Here is a 17,274-nt window from a genome sequence, read left to right on the forward strand (position 1 = left end):
GCGGCGGCCAGCGGCGTGGCCTGTGCGGCGGGCGGCGCCGCAGGGTGCAGGTGGGCTGCCTCCCCGGTCGTGCGGGCGGCATGGAGGCGGTGGGCGTCGGCGGCTGCAGCAGCTCCTCGTAGGCCGGCTGTACCTTGGAGAATCGGCGTCCTCTTCCTCGATCTGCTCCAATCCGCGCCGCCCCCTATCCCTGGTGGCTCCGGCCGCCGTTTTCTGGATGCCGGGTGTGTGGATCTGGTGGTTGGGTGCGGATCCGGGGGAAACCCCTGGCCGGCGTGGCGGCCACACTGAAGATGTCGCCTTTGGGCGTCGTTCTCCTTGCTGAAGGCTTCGGTGGGCTTCCTGCACCTCCCACCCCACCCAGCAGCTCAGGTGAAAGCCTCAGTTCCTCGTTTCATGGCGACGACGGCACCTTGGTGGCGTGAACCTTCCTGAAGGCGTCGTCAGGGAAGTGCTCAAGTGGTGGTGGAGTCGGTGGTGGTTCGACGGCGGATTGTATTGGCCTGATCCTCATCTTTGGCAACTTGCTCGGGTCCAGGTGTGGAGGGTTGCCTCCTATCCTTGACCGATGCGTGGTGCTGCATACTCTTGGCCTTCTCCGGGGTTTTCAGTGCCTTCGTCTCGACAACTCTTGTCCGGTGCTCTGTCTTGCTGCTGCCGGCAACGGTGACTGGGTGTTCGGCTCCCCGTTCTCGTGTGGGTTTGTTCCTGGTGCATCTCCTTCGGTTGCTTGGGAATGCTGATATGGGTTGTAGGGTGAACCACTCCGCAGGCCGCCGGTGCGGCACCCGCCGAGCCCAGGTGAAAGGGTAGGGGCCCTTTGCGGAGGCGGAGTCAGGTCTTGTGTTGCCCCTATTTTCCTTCTGATGGCAATCAGTGACACAAAACATGCACGGTGGTGCCTTGCTCCCATAGCCTTAGTAGGTTAACTAGTTTCGGCTTAGCAGCGTTCGATGTCATTCTTTGCCTTCAAGTTGTTCTACTGAGCACAATGTATCTTTATTTCCGCTCTTTGTTTCTTGTTGTAAGGGGCAGTCCTGTAATCCTGGCCGGTTGATGGCTTTGTTAATTCAAAGTCAGGCTCTTCTTGAGCCTTCGTTCTAAAAAAAACTATGCGTGACAAGGAAGAGTTTAGAAAGTCGAGGGATCCTACACTATAGCTCGGTGGTGAGTCTTGGAAGAGCCTGCTGGAGGTAGCTGATCCGGCCGTACGCCGCTCCCGACCCGCCACTGACAAGGTTGCCTCCAACCACCACCATCACCGCTGTAGCCTGGTATGGAGGCGTTACCTTCTCGGTGCCGCTTGTGAGTCGCCACGGCCGACGAGTGGCCTCCGCTGAATCGCCCTCTGCCTCTACACTTGCCTCGAGAAGAGGCCACCATCGGTTCGTCTCGTGCCTGCTCTACCTCTGCATCTGCGACTTGGCCGCCCCCGTCGTGCTGGTCTCCTGAGCTGCCCGTTCGCTGGCTCGGATGTGTTGCCCGTGCGACCGCCCGCCTTTCACCATAAACCACCGACGCCATATTTGCCATGCTAAACCGCCATTGCGCCTCACCGAGCCACCAGCCTCCCCCGATGCGCCCTCCGCTGTGGTCGCCCTCACCGGCACGGCCTTGGTTCACCGCCTTCGCTGAGTCGCAGCCTCATCTTCAATCTGCATGGCTACGGTCTTGACCCGGCCCCGCTTCACGGTATTTCCAAGTCACCCCCGCCCGGTTCGGGAGGAAAATGCTCAGTTTGACCATTAGATTGTGGCTAAAAAAAGGTCTATGACTCGGTGGGTCTGTTCTGAGCTGCTGCAGCCTCTGCGTGTCACCACCAGTATATATGACTGGTTCGACGTCCCAGGGAAATGCCAGGTGCTATCCATTTTATTTATATTATCAATGCATGTTAAATTTCTTCGAGAACAATTATTCTCCTTTTAATCTTTTTATACACAGGACAACGGTTCCATGTTTGCGGTGGAGACAACAAGTTCATCTGTCATTCAAATGTATCAGGACAGTTATTCATCGCTAAAAATGGAGTTATACCGTGGATACGGAGTGCATGCCATCGTCATTTTGCACAGCCATTTATCCGTGTTGTTTCGCTGAAGAGAAGCGCTTAAAGTCGTTACCCTTGCAGACTGATTTCCATCAATACATCAAGATCATAATATATTATCAGCTTCCAGCGGATGGCTCAGTGAATTGGAGTACAAATCGTTGCCACTGCAGTTTGGGTAATTTCAACAATCAGCGTGGATGACCCAATGGCCGAGTTACTGACACAATTCCAATGGGATCATTTATAACCCGCTGCAGTTACCTCAACCTTCTGTGGATTTATATCGCGTTTTCAACACCAATGATATATACCTTCTGCTATGGTCAAGTACGGAGAATCTCAAGACACTCATTGAGTCATCTTAAGACTCGGGAGCTACGATGATATGACTCAGCAAGTCTTGCCAGTTTCAGCAAATCCAAGTGCCCCAGGATGTTGAAGGGAAAGATAACACGGTCCCAGAGGCTATTATTATATTTAGAGGTCGTCGGAAATATTCCGGCTCACAATGATGCTTTCAGTTTATAGTCCGGTTTAAGGGAAATCCCGTCTCCCACATGGCGCTGAAGCTCTTTGAGGGAGTCCTGGATTAGGGGGTGTCCGGATTGCCGGACTATGACCTTTGGCCGGACTCCCGGACTATGAAGATACAAGATTGAAGACTTCGTCCCGTGTCCGGATAGGACTTTCCTTGGCGTGGAAGGCAAGCTTGGCGATATGATATGAAGATCTCCTCCCATTGTAACCGACTCTGTGTAACCCTAGCCCTCTCCGGTGTCTATATAAACCGGAGAGTTTTAGTCCGTAGGACGAACAACAATCATACCATAGGCTAGCTTCTAGGGTTTAGCCTCTCTGATCTCGTGGTAGATCAACTCTTGTACTACCCATATCATCAATATTAATCAAGCAGGAGTAGGGTTTTACCTCCATCGAGAGGGCCCGAACCTGGGTAAAAACATCGTGTCCCTTGTCTCCTATTACCATCTGCCTAGACGCACAGTTCGGGACCCCCTACCCGAGATCCGCCGGTTTTGACACTGACATTGGTGCTTTCACTGAGAGTTCCTCTGTGTCGTCACCGTCAGGAAGGATGCCGCACCCCGTCTTTAAAGGCGGCGCTGTTGCTAAAGGAGCTTTGGCTGTCGGCCAAACTCTCCGGCTAGGCAGTTTTTTGATGACCGCCTGTTCGGCCGTCGCGCCGACGATGACCTCGCAGGTCATCGAAAGCAATCTCCACATAGGCTCGGAACTTGCCGAGCAATTAGATCCGATGGAGCTCTCTTCCCTAAACGAGCTCTTGAATCGCATCGCCGCCCTGGGAGTCGCTACAGATTACGACCAGATTGGGCTTAAACCCGATCAGAGAGAGATTGACTCTCCCTAGGTCACCCACCATGTTGAAGTGGTGGAGGAACAACACGGCGAATCTTCGCCCATCCTAAGGACCAGATGTGTCCGGATTCCTGATCCCTCCAAGCCGGACATCCGCGGAGGGGAGGACGTCGCCCAAGCCCTGAACCTAAAGTCAGGCAGCAGGCCTGATTCATTGAATAACGTCCAAGTAAACAAGCTTCCGAGTTCGGAAATTTCTTGGCCCCTGAGTCTTAGATCGGGCGAGGTTCCGGATTTAAATCCACCCGCCCACCCAAATATAAGGGATCTATCCCAAATTCGGCAAGAGCCTGGGGAAACAGTACACCATTACTGGGCCAGATTCCTCCTGGTTAGGTACAGGATAAAGGACTATCGCGAGAGGGATGCAATTTCATTCTTCTGTAACAACTGCACGGACATCGGAATCCTCAATGCCATAAGTCGCCGCGAATTTACACGCTTCGCTGACTTGACATCCATAGTACGAAAGTACTGTGCGACAGAAAGCGTTCGAAAAACCGAAACAAAATTCTGGGACAATCTGACCCTGAATACAATCCCAGTCCGAAACAAAAGGGCACATTATCGCCAGGCAGCTAGGCCAAATAGCAAAAAACATAAACCCTCTATAGGGTATGGAACCGTACTAGAGGGATGGCTCAATGGACCCTGTAAAATTCATAGTACAGAGGAAGTCACACCAACTCATAGCCTTAGAGCATGTTGGATACTCCGGCAGGTGGCCAGAAGTGGTGAGGAGCTTCTAACTCCAGAACTCGCAGAGCACCACCCCAGAAACGCCAGTACGGTGTCCACAGTCTTCGAGACTTTTGCATCAAACAATGTGAGGAAACGAACGCTCTGCAGCCTTACCGAAGTCTACCAAGCAGCGACAATAAACCCATGGAGTGACACGGCTATTACCTTTAATGCCAGTGACGAACCTAAATTCCGGACAGCCCGAGCACCAGCCGCACTGGTCCTCAGTACGATAGTGGACGGCTTCCGGCTTACAAAGATACTAATGCACGGTGGCAGCGGATTGAACCTCATCTATGAGGAAACCCTGCGAAAAATGGAAATAGACTGGAGCCGCATTGAGCGAAGCAACACAACCTTTAGAGGAATAATCCCCAGCCGGGAAGTGTGCTGTTCAGGGAAAATCACACTGGATGTGGTGTTCGGCACGCCGGATAATTACAGATCCAAGGAGGTCACATTTCAAGTGGCCCCGTTCAGCAGCAGATACCACACTCTGTTAGGGCGAGAAGCATTCACAATTTTTCAAGCTATACCCCATTACGGGTACATGAAGCTCAAAATGCCCGAACCCAATGGAATCATCACTCTTGCTAGTGATCCGGACACAGCACTCCGCGCCGAAAACAAGACAGCCGCACTGGCCCTCGAGGCATTATCCGAAGCCCTAGTGGCCGAGGAACTAACTGTGTTGCGCTCCACGGTGGACAGGGATGACGTGATACTCGACAAAAGATCCAAGTCCACCTCCTTCAAGCCGGCAGACGAAATAGTCAAGTTCCAAGTCCATCCAACGGACACTACAAAAACAGCCTCCATCGGGGCACAACTAAACCCAGATGTAGACGCCGCACTCAGAGAATTCCTACGAGAAAATTGGGACATTTTTGCCTGGCACCCTTCAGACATGCCAAGAATCCCATGCAGGCTGGCCGAGCACAGCCTGAACATCCTAAAAGGATTCAAGCTCGTTAAGCAGACTCTTCGGCATTTCTCCGAACCCAAGAGACAAGCCATGGGATAAGAGCTAGCCAAACTACTGGAAGCTGGATTCATCAGAGATATAAAACATCCGGACTGGCTAGCAAACCTGGTGATGGTACCAAAGAAGGACAAATCCTGGCGCCTATGTGTCGATTTCAAAGACCTAAATAAGGCCTGCCCAAAGGATCCCTTCCCCCTCCCCCGCATTGATCAAATCATCGATGCCACTGCAGGACACGATTCATTGTGTTTCCTCGATGCATACTCTGGCTACCACCAAATCAAGATGGCAGAGTCAGACCAAGCCGCAACGGCATTCATCACCCCATAGGGCCCATTCTGCTTCAACACAATGCCCTTCGGGCTCAAAAACGCCGGCACAACATATCAGCGCATGATCCAGACATGTCTGGCCAACCAGATCGGCAAAACGGTTGAAGCATATGTGGATCACGTGGTCGTCAAAACCAAACACGTCGAAACTCTAATAGACGACTTGAGGCTCACGTTCGATAACCTCCGAACATATGACATTAGGCTTAACCCGGAAAAATGCATTTTTGGCGTACCAGGCGGAAAGCTCTTGGGCTTCATTGTATCCGGTAGGGGAATTGAAGCAAACCCAGCCAAGATCCGAGCTCTGTCACAATTGGATATCCCAAAAGATCTCAAGCAAATACAAAAATTGACTGGATGCGTGGCGGCTCTAAGCCGCTTCATCTCCCGCTTGGGCGAAAAGGCATTACCCCTTTACCGCCTCCTCCGGCGCACCGAACACTTCGAGTGGACGATGCCGCCACGGCCGGACTCGAAGAAATAAAAGCCATACTGGCAACAAACCCTGTCCTGGCCGCGCCAAACATCGGTGAACCAATGTTGTTATACATCGCGTCAACTCACCAAGTTGTAAGCGTAGTCCTCGTTGTCGAACGAGAAACGGACGGACACAAATTCCCTGTCCAGAAACCAGTGTACTACGTGTCCACTTTCCTCACTCCATGCAAGTCCCGGTACCCGCATTACCAAAAAAATAGCATACGCAGTGTTCATGGCATCCCGGAAGCTACGACACTACTTTCAAGAGTGTTCGATAACAGTAGCCTCTGAAGTACCTCTTAACGATATCATAAACAACCGCGACGCAACAGGCCGGATTGTCAAATGGGCCATTGAGCTCCTCCCGTTCGACATAACATATAAGCCACGACGAGCCATCAAGTCGCAAGCCTTGGCTGACTTTGTCGCAGAATGGACCGAAGCTAAACTCCCCAAAGAGTACGGCACATATTCCAACTGGACCATGCACTTTGACGGCTCCAAAATGCTGGCGGGTCTGGGGGCTGGCGTCGTCCCGACGTCCCCAACAGGAGATACAGTCCAATATGTACTCCAGATAATGTATACGGACTCCAACAATACAGCCGAATACGAGCCCTTCTACATGGCCTCCGGATGGCAGTCTCCATGGGCATTGAACGCCTAGAGGTGCGTGGGGACTCGAACCTCGCGATATCCCAAATAAACGGAGACTTTGACGCCAAAGATCTGAAAATGGCAGCTTACCGCAACGCCGTCCTAAATATGTCAGCTCGGTTCAAAGGGCTGGAATTCCACCATATAGCCCGGGAAAATAATCAGGCAGCAGACGTCCTGGCACGCATCGGCGGAAAGCGCGATGCAGTCCCCCCCAACATTTTCCTGGAAAGGTTATTCAAGCCATCCGTACAGTGGGAAGGGGAACCCGGAATTAACAATCCGGACCAGGCCGCATCACCTGACCCCGAACACCATGACACAACGGAAGACTCCGCCAATGAAGTCACACCCTCAGCCCACGTAATAATGGCAGTAATTGCCCCGTGGACAGAACCATTCTTAGCCTACTTAACTAGGCAGGAACTCCCCGAGGACCAAAATGAGACACGCTGCATAGTGCGGCGATCTAAAGCCTATAAAGTCCACGAAGGAGAGTGAGGGAGTCCCGGATTAGGGGGTGTCCGGATAGCCGGACTACCATCATCGGCCGAACTATCATCGGCCGGACTATCATCATCATCGACCGGACTCCAAGACTATGAAGATACAAGATTGAAGACTTCGTCCCGTGTCCGGATGGGACTTTCCTTGGCGTGGAAGGCAAGCTTGGCGATACGGATACATAGATCTCCTACTATTGTAACCGACTCTATGTAACCCTAGCCCTCTCCGGTGTCTATATAAACCGGATGGCTCTAGTCCGTAGGACACAACAACAACCATTAAAATCATACCATAGGCTAGCTTCTAGGGTTTAGCCTCCTTGATCTCGTGGTAGTTCCACTCTTGTAAACATCCACAATATCAATATCAATCAAGCAGGACGTAGGGTTTTACCTCCATCAAGAGGGCCTGAACCTGGGTAAAATATCGTGTCCCTTGTCTCCTGTTACCATCCGCCTAGACACACAGTTCGGGACCCCCTACCCGAGATCCGCCGGTTTTGACACCGACATTGGTGCTTTCATTGAGAGTTCCTCTGTGTCGTCACCGATAGGCTTGATGGCCTCTTCAATCGACAACGACGCAGTCCTGGGTGAGACTTTTCTCCCCAGACAGATCTTCGTATTCGGCGGCTTCGCACTGTGGGCCAAACTTGGCCATCTGGAGCAGATCGAAAGCTACGCCCCTGGCCGTCAGGTCGGGTTTGGAAGCCTAAACTTCACGGCCGATATCCACGGGGACTTGATCTTTGATGGATCTGAGCCATAGCCGAGTGTGCCGCGCTGTCACAATGGGCACGACCTAACTCTGCCGCCGGACAACACCTTGGAGGCCGCACACAAATCCGTTCCGACCCATAGTCCGGAGCCGATCACTCAGATCGAGGACGGATGGCTGGACACCGCCTCGGGAGCTGCAACTTCTACAGCGATGGAGCCGAACACTTACCTTGTCCCGCATAAAGCTCATGACTCCGAGGTGCCGGACCCTCTGCCGGACTCCGAACCTCCTGCGCCCCTGCCAGTCGAATCCGACTGGGCGCCGATCATGGAATTCACCGCTGCGAACATCTTTCAGCACTCACCCTTCAGCGATATCTTAAATTCGCTGAAGCATCTCTCGCTATCCGGAGAGCCCTGGCCGAACTACGGCCAGGATGGTTGGGACGCGGACGACCAAGAAATTCAGAGCCCACCCACCACCCACTTCGTAGCCACCGTCGACGATCTAACCGACGTACTCGACTACGACTCCGAAGACATCGATGGTATGGACGACGATGCCGGAGACTATCAAGAACCAGTGCCTACAGGACAGTGGAAGACCACCTCGTCATACGACATATATATGCTGGACACCCCAAAAGACGGGGATGGCGAAGAAGCAATGGAGGCCGATTCCTTAAAGAAACAGCCCAAGCGCCGACATCAGCGGCGCCGCTCTAAATCCCGCCACAGCAAGAATAGAGATTCCGGCACAGGAGATAATAACACCCCAGAAAGTGCCAAAGACAACCCCCTCCAGCACGATCCAGCGCAGGAGGAGGCAGAAGCAAGCCCTCACGAGAGGGCGGCAGACGAAGAGGTCGAGGATGATAATTACTTACCTCCCTCCGGAGACGAGGCAAGCCTCGACGACGACGAATTCGTCGTGCCTGAGGATCCCGTCGAACAAGAGCGTTTCAGACGCAGGCTAATGGCCACGGTAAACAGCCTAAAGAAAAAGCAGCAACAGCTTCAAGCTGATCAAGACCTACTGGCCGACAGATGGACCGAGGTCCTCGCGGCCGAAGAGTATGAACTCGAACGCCCCTCCAAAAGTTACCCAAAACGCAAGTTGCTCCCCCGACTAGAGGAGGAAGCGTACAAACCTGCATCACCAGCGCACAATATGGCAGACCGACCACCTCGGGGCCGCGAAGAAGAGGCGTGCATGCCCTCCACCAAAACCGTACCCCGGCACCGCTCAAAAAGCATGAAGCCACGGGGGAACGCGCCGGACTTGCGGGGTATATTGGAGGACAAGGCAAGACAATCCAGATCTATCTATGGATCACGTGGGCGCCCCAAGACCCACGACGAATACCGTCGCGCCAGATACAACTACTCCGGCCGGGCCGAACACAGCAGACAACGCTCTCTCGAGCTACGTCGCGATATTACTCAATACAGAGGCGCCACGCACCCACTATGCTTCACTGACGAAGTAATGGATCATCAAATCCCTGAAGGGTTTAAACCCGTTAATATCGAATCCTATGATGGCACAACAGACCCCGCTGTTTGGATTGAGGATTATCTCCTCCATATACATATGGCCCGCGGCGACGATCTTCACGCCATCAAATATCTCCCGCTCAAGTTTAAAGGACCAGCTCGGCATTGGCTTAACAGCCTGCCCGCAGAGTCAATTCGATGCTGGGAAGACCTGGAAGCCGCATTCCTCGACAACTTCCAGGGCACGTATGTGCGACCACCGAACGCAGATGACCTAAGCCACATAATCCAGCAGCCAAACGAATCGGCCAGGCAATTCTGGACACAGTTCTTAACAAAGAAAAATCAAATCGTCGACTGTCCGGATGCAGAGGCCCTCGCTGCCTTCAAACATAACATCCGCGACGAGTGGCTGGCCCGGCACCTAGGACAGGAAAATCCGAAATCCATGGCAGCCCTCACATCACTCATGACCCGCTTCTGTGCGGGAGAGGATAGTTGGCTAGCTCGCAGCAACAACCTCAACAAAAATGCTGGCAGTCCGGATACCAAGGACCGCAATGGCAGGTCGCGTCGAAACAAAAACAAACGCCGCATTAACGGCGACAGCAATGAGGATACGGCAGTCAACACTGGATTCCGAGGCTCCAAGCCCGGTCAACGGAAGAAGCCATTCAAAAGAACCACTCCGGGCCCGTCCAATTTGGACCGAATACTCGACCGCTCCTGTCAAATACATGGAACCCCCGAAAAGCCAGCTAACCACACCAACAGAGATTGTTGGGTATTCAAGCAGGCAGGCAAATTAATCGCCGAAAACAATGACAAGGGGCTACACAGCGATGACGAGGAAGAGACCCGGCCGCCGAACAATAGAGGACAAAAGGGATTCCCCCCTCAAGTTCGGACGGTAAACATGATATACGCAACGCATATACCCAAGAGGGAGCGGAAGCGTGCACTAAGGGACGTATACGCGATGGAGCCAGTCGCCCCAAAATTCAACCCATGGTCATCTTGTCCGATCACTTTCGATCGAAGAGACCATCCGACCAGTATCCGCCATGGCAGATTCACCGCATTGGTTTTAGACCCAATCGTCGATGGATTTCACCTCACGAGTCCTGATGGACGGCGGCAGTAGCCTGAACCTGCTTTACCAGGATACAGTGCGAAAGACGGGCATAGACCCTTCAAGGATTAAACCTACAAAGACAACCTTCAAAGGCGTCATACCAGGTGTCGAGGCCAGTTGTACAGGCTCAGTTACACTGGAAGTGGTCTTCGGATCCCCGGATAATTTCCGAAGCGAGGAGTTAATCTTCGACATAGTCCCATTCCGCAGTGGCTATCATGCTCTGCTCGGACGAACCGCGTTCGCAAAATTCAACGCGGTGCCGCACTATGCATACCTTAAGCTCAAGATGCCAGGCCCTCGTGGAGTCATCACGGTCAATGGAAACACGGAACGCTCCCTCCGAACGGAGGAACATATAGCGGCTCTCGCGGCAGAAGTACAGAGCAGCCTTTTAAGGCAATTTTCGAGTCCGGCCGTTAAACGACCGGACACAGCCAAACGCGCCCGGAGCAACATCAACCAAGACCACCTGGCACATTCCGAGCACGCGTAGCAATGCGGCCTCAACCCCAGCCCTCGCACAATTGTAAGACAAACTCTTCGCGTACATAATTACGCCCTGGAGATACCATGGGCATAGGGGGAGAGGCACAACCACAACAGACCCAGAGTGCGGTTCGACCACACCAGGGGCTCCCAACTGTGTTGCTCTTTTTATCTTTTATTTCCCTCTCTTTTTTATACAGAACTCTGTCCGGCGGCGAACCTGCCGAACTCTTGATGCAACATCCAGGGAGGGACAAAGGCTGCGACGAACACTCAGGTGGTCTCCATTACGAGCATTAAATTTCTTAAATACACCATTCCGCGGCCTACCCCTGGAGGGAGACGCCTTTAATTCGTCCAATCCCTTGCTTTCCGCACTATTTGTATCATTCCGCACTCATAGCAAATCTTCTCGAATAAAATGCAGCACTTTTTGCCCATAATTGCATTACCTTATATATATATGTTCATTCACGACATGTTGCATCCGTACATTTTGGTACGGCGAAATACACCAGGGGCTTATGTTCCCCGCATTATGGTGTGATAAAGTCCGCACACTTTCACAAGTGCGGCACCCCGAACTTATAACATTATATGAATCGGCTCCGAATCATGTCTTGGGTCAATAGTTGGGTTTGCCCGGCTCCCATGTTTGGCACCTTACGTTCCGTTCTATCGGCTAAGGTAGCACTGGGAGAACCACTGCGATTGCGCCCCGCTTGAGCCGGGTTAACGCCTCAGTGGAGAAAGCTAAAACTGACTGTCATGATAAGGCGAGAGACTGGTCGCTGTTCGAGAGGTCTTTTCGGGTCCTTAAAGACCTACGCCGCTTTGAGCGAAGTACCGGATAATGTCCGACGAAGGTGTGGATAGCGCCCCGAATTCGGTCTTCCAAATACTAGGGGCTTCGCCGAAATTTAAAATTATAGAATTCTATGGCTAAGTGAGAGTGTTCAAGCACTATAAGTCCGGTTGCCTTGTTCGTTGTGTTGAGCGCCTCCCTAGATGGACCCAAAAATGGGAACAAGAGTGCTCAAGTTTATCCCGAACACCCCAACACTCGTGGCATGGGGGCTGAAGCCGACGACTTGCCATCTCTCAGATTTAATAAACGGCCGCACAGAAGGTAATATTTTAAATTAACAAGCGTTGCTTAGCGCATATGAACAAAGTTTTCAGCGCACAGGATAACACATTGCGAATTTACCCAATAATTACATCCCTGGGGCACTCATCCGCAATCTTGCGGGCACCCTTCAGGACAGTCTTATAGTACATCTCGGGCGTACGATATTCCTTGCCCGCTGGTGGCGCGTCAGTGATTAGCTTCTCCGCATCCAGCTTGCCCCAATGCACCTTTGCGCGGGCAAGGGCCCGACGAGCACCTTCAATACAGGCAGAGCGCTTGATAACCTCCACCCAGGGGCACGCATCCACCAACTGTCGCACGAGGCCGAAGTAGCTCCCAGGCATGGCCTCTCCAGGCCACAGCCGGACTATGAGGCCCTTCATGGCCTGCTCGGCCACCTTGTGGAGCTCGACCAGCTGCTTCAGCTGGTCGCTAGGGGGCACCGGATGGCCGGCCTCAGCATACTGGGACCAGAAGACCTTCTCCATTGAGCTCCCCTCCTCGGCTCGGTAGAATGAGGCGGCATCAGACACGCTGCGAGGCAGATCTGCAAACGCCCCTGGAGAGCTCCGAATTCGGGTAAGTAACACGTAATTTACATTCACATGCTTGCTTTGCATGGAAAATGCCTTACCCGCCGCTATCTTCCTCACCAACTCAATCTCCTGAAGGGACTTATGGGCATCGGCCTTGGCAGTTTTGGCACTTTCGAGAGCCGAGGCAAGCTCGGACTCTCGAGTCTTTGAGTCACGCTCCAAACTCTCATGCTTTTCCATGAGAGCCTGGAGCTCTTGCCGAACCACCGCCACCCGCGCCTCCTGCTTTTCTCACTCTGCCCGTTCCGCGGCCGCATTGCGTTCGGCCGCGGACACGGCCTCCTTCAGGGTCGCCACCTCGTTCGTGGCCTCTGCAGTACCCATGTTATCCTTGTTATTTTTTGTTGCAACCTAAATCCTTTTCTGTAAGGTACAAGTTCAAAGAGGTGTTACTCACCTTCTTTGTCCTGGAGCTGCTTCTTGGCATGGCCGAGATCTTGCTCGGACCGCTCGAGCTCCTGCTTCAAAGCACCGACCTACGCAGTCAGTGCGGCAGAGGTCAGCAGCGCAGCCTGCAACCCATATTGACATAATTTTTTAGCAACCCTGCGTATATCTTTTTTTTTCAGATCCTCAGTCCGGATTTTCTTTCCGAACACCGAACCGAGCATCAGGGGCTACTGTCTATGCGGTATTACATTGCATATTTTTAACTTCTTACCTTAAAACCTGATAGAAGGCTATTGCAGGCTTCGGTCAGCCCGCTCTTGGCAAGCTGTACCTTCTAAATCACCGCACTCATAATAGTGCGGTGTTCTTCCTCGATGGAAGTGCTCTGCAGTGCCTCTAACAAATTGTCCGGCGCCTCCGGTTGGACGGAAGCTGCCGGCGTCACGGTCTTGCCCTTCGTGTGAAGGGGCCGCCGGCCGGACTCCAGAACCACTGCGGGTTCTGATGTGGAGTCCAGCGCAAAGTTCGGGAGGCCGCCTTGTGGCGCCTCCGGAGCCTCCCCTTGATGGGTCCCTTCTTGGGATCCCACCTCGGTGTCCTCGGTGTTGCGAGGGGTGGAGGCGGTCGGGATGGAGTCTACATCCGACGGAGCCAACGACCCGCTCGATGAAGCGGGGAGATCATCATTGGCCGGACTACAGGCAGCATGCGGCATCAGAATGACACTATGTGACGCAGAAAAAGAAATTATAAATCATTCAGGAATCCGGATACTTACGATCTTGCTGGAGGCCTGGCCCTTGAAGGCCATTCTTCCTCGCCAACATTGATGTTGGCGGAGCTGTCCGGGGGAATAGTCCTTCCCCTCTTGGACCCTGTTGGGGAAGCCTTCCTCTTCCTCTCTCCCTCCTCTGGGAGAGAGTCCTCTTTCTCCTCCTCGTTTTCGGGGGAGGAGTCCGCCCCAGAGTCGTCGGACACCTGAAAACGGGAACTCTTTCGAGCACCCGTGGCCTCCTTCTTGGCCTTCTTCTCCAGCACCACGTGCGGTGCCGGAACCAGCAGCCTCGCTAGATGGGCGTCTACTGGGTTTTCTGGCATAGGAGCCGGGCAGATAATCTGCTACGCCTTCCTCATCCAGTCCTGTCAAAGGAAAAGGGGAAATTAAAACCCGCATAGAGTCAAACTATGAAAAGCAAGTGTCCCGTAAAGGGGTAGAAACACTTACCTCGTCGGCTTGACGCTGCGAGCGAAATCCGCGATCTTCTGTCGCGGATGCGGGGGCTTCGGCGCCCTTAAACAGCACCCTCCAGGCGCCTTCATACGTCGCGTCGAAGAGCCCGCTTAGCGCCTGGTGCTGTTCCGGATTGAACTCCCACAGATTGAATGCCCGCTCCTGGCATGGGAGAATCCGGCGGACGAGCATGACTTGGACCATGTTAACCAGCCTGAGCTTCTTCACCAGCTTCTGGATACAGGCTTGGAGTCCCGTCAGCTCCTCCGAACTACCCCACAGCAAGCCCTTCTCTTTCCAGGAGGTGAGCTGCGTGGGGATACCAGATCTGAACTCGGGGGCCGCCGCCCACGTAGGGTCGCGCGACTCGGTGATATAGAACCACCCCGATTGCCACCCCTTGACGATTCCACGAAGGCCCCTTCAAACCAAAGGACATTGGGCATCTTGCCCAACATGACGCCTCCGCACTCCGCTTGAGTGCCCTTCACTACCTTCGGCTTGACATTGAAGGTCTTGAGCCACAAGCCGAAGTGGGGCTGGATGCAGAGGAAGGCCTCGCACACGACGATAAACACCGAGATGTTGAGGATGAAGTTCAGCGCCAGATCATGGAAATCCAGGCCGTAGTAGAACATGAGCCCCCGGACAAAGGGGTGAAGTGGAAAGCCCAGTCCGCGGAGGAAGTGGGGAAGAAAAACGACCCTCTCATGGGGCCTGGGGGTGGGGATGAGCTGCCCCTCGTCGGGCAGCCGGTGCGCAATTTCGCCGGACAGGTAGCGGGCGCTGCGCAGTCTTTCGATGTGCTCCTCCGTAATGGAGGAGGTCATCCACTTGCCTCCCGCTCCAGACATGACTGGGGAAGGTTGAGACGAGATGTGCGGGCTTGGCGCTGGAGCTCGAGTGCGCGGAGATGGATAAGCAAAGGAGGAAGAAGGTGTAGGTGAAAAGGTGAATCCTTATCCCTTATATGGGCGGGCGAAGTCTACGCGTCCCCCACCGGCCTGGTAAAACTCGCTTATCCCCCAAGCGTCACCATCAATGGCGTGGTTGGGTTACCCACGTTCGTATTGATGAGAATCCCGGATTAAGGGGGAACACGATCTCTGCTTCGACAAGACGTGCCAAGGAAACCGCTTCGCTAAATGCGCTGAGGTGGTAGAGTAAAAAATGATTCAAGTAATGGCTTGGTAGTGGCGTGACGTCATGCCGCAAAAAACGTCAGCAGATTGAACTTGTGTATATATTATTCTCTCTATGGCGGAATGTGGAATTTATTTTGCAGAGCCGGACACTATCCTGGTATTCACAATGTTCTATCATTCGGAGGAGGAACCCGCCTTGCAATGCCAAGCAATATACGCGCCGGACTTATCGTCATTGAAGCCTGGTTCAGGGGCTACTGAGGGAGTCCCGGATTAGGGGGTGTCCGGATAGCCGGACTACCATCATCGGCCGAACTATCATCGGCCGGACTATCATCATCATCGACCGAACTCCAAGACTATGAAGATACAAGATTGAAGACTTCGTCCCGTGTCCGGATGGGACTTTCCTTGGCGTGGAAGGCAAGCTTGGCGATACGGATACGTAGATCTCCTACTATTGTAACCGACTCTATGTAACCCTAGCCCTCTCCGGTGTCTATATAAACCGGATGGCTCTAGTCCATAGGACACAACAACAACCATTACAATCATACCATAGGCTAGCTTCTAGGGTTTAGCCTCCTTGATCTCGTGGTAGATCCACTCTTGTAAACATCCACAATATCAATATCAATCAAGCAGGACGTAGGGTTTTACCTCCATCAAGAGGGCCCGAACTTGGGTAAAACATCGTGTCCCTTGTCTCCTGTTACCATCCGCCTAGACGCACAGTTAGGGACCCCCTACCCGAGATCCGCCGGTTTTGACACCGACAGAGAGCTTTATAAGAAAAGCACCACCGGAGTCCTTCAAAGGTGTATCTCCAAAGAGGAAGGGCGGAACCTTCTGGCGGAAATTCATGCCGGACTCGGCGGGCACCATGCCGCAGCCCGAGCCCTTGTAAGCAAGGCCTTCCGTACCGGATTTTATTGGCCGACGGCCCGGGCAGACGCTCAGGACTTAGTCCAGCGATGCGTCGGTTGCCAATTATTCGCTAATCAAAGCCACATGCCGCCTACCGCCCTACAAACCATACCCATCACCTGGCCTTTTGCGGTCTGGGGGCTTGACATGGTTGGACCCCTTAAAGGAGGAACCCACAAGCAAAAATACCTACTGGTCATGGTGGATAAATTCACCAAATGGATAGAGGCCAAGCCTGTAAAGACGGCCGAATCCGGACCGGTGATAGACTTCATATCCGGGGTTGTACACCGTTACAGCGTCCCCCACAGCATCATCACTGACAACGGCACAAACTTTACGGCCGACGAAGTTAAACTCTAGTGCAAAAACATGGGCATTAAGCTCGACTATGCTTTAGTCTATCACCCACAAACTAACGGTCAAGTCGAGCGAGCCAACGGTCTCATGATGAGCGGCATCAAACCCAGACTAGTGCGATCCCTCAAGGAATCTAACACGCACTGGGTAGAGGATCTTGACTCCGTACTCTGGGGGATGCAGACCACGCCGAATCGCACTACCGGATTCCCACCATTTTTTATGGTATACGGCGCAGAGGCAGTCCTGTCCTGCGACATAATTCATGACTCACCTCGCGTGCGCATGTACGAAGAAAGAGAAGCCGAGCTCGATCGGCAGGACAGCTTGGACGCATTGGAGGAGGAGCGCGACGTGGCAAAAGCCCGTTCCGCATTCTATCAACAGCAGGCTCGAAGATATCAAAGCAGAGAAGTACGGGCCAAAACTTATAACGTCGGGGAACTAGTTCTACGCCTGCCGGACAAGAAAAAGGACAAACTAAAGCCCAAATGGGAGGG

Source organism: Triticum dicoccoides, chromosome 4B (genome assembly GCF_002162155.2).
Source record: "Triticum dicoccoides isolate Atlit2015 ecotype Zavitan chromosome 4B, WEW_v2.0, whole genome shotgun sequence".
Lineage (NCBI taxonomy): Eukaryota > Viridiplantae > Streptophyta > Magnoliopsida > Poales > Poaceae > Triticum > Triticum dicoccoides.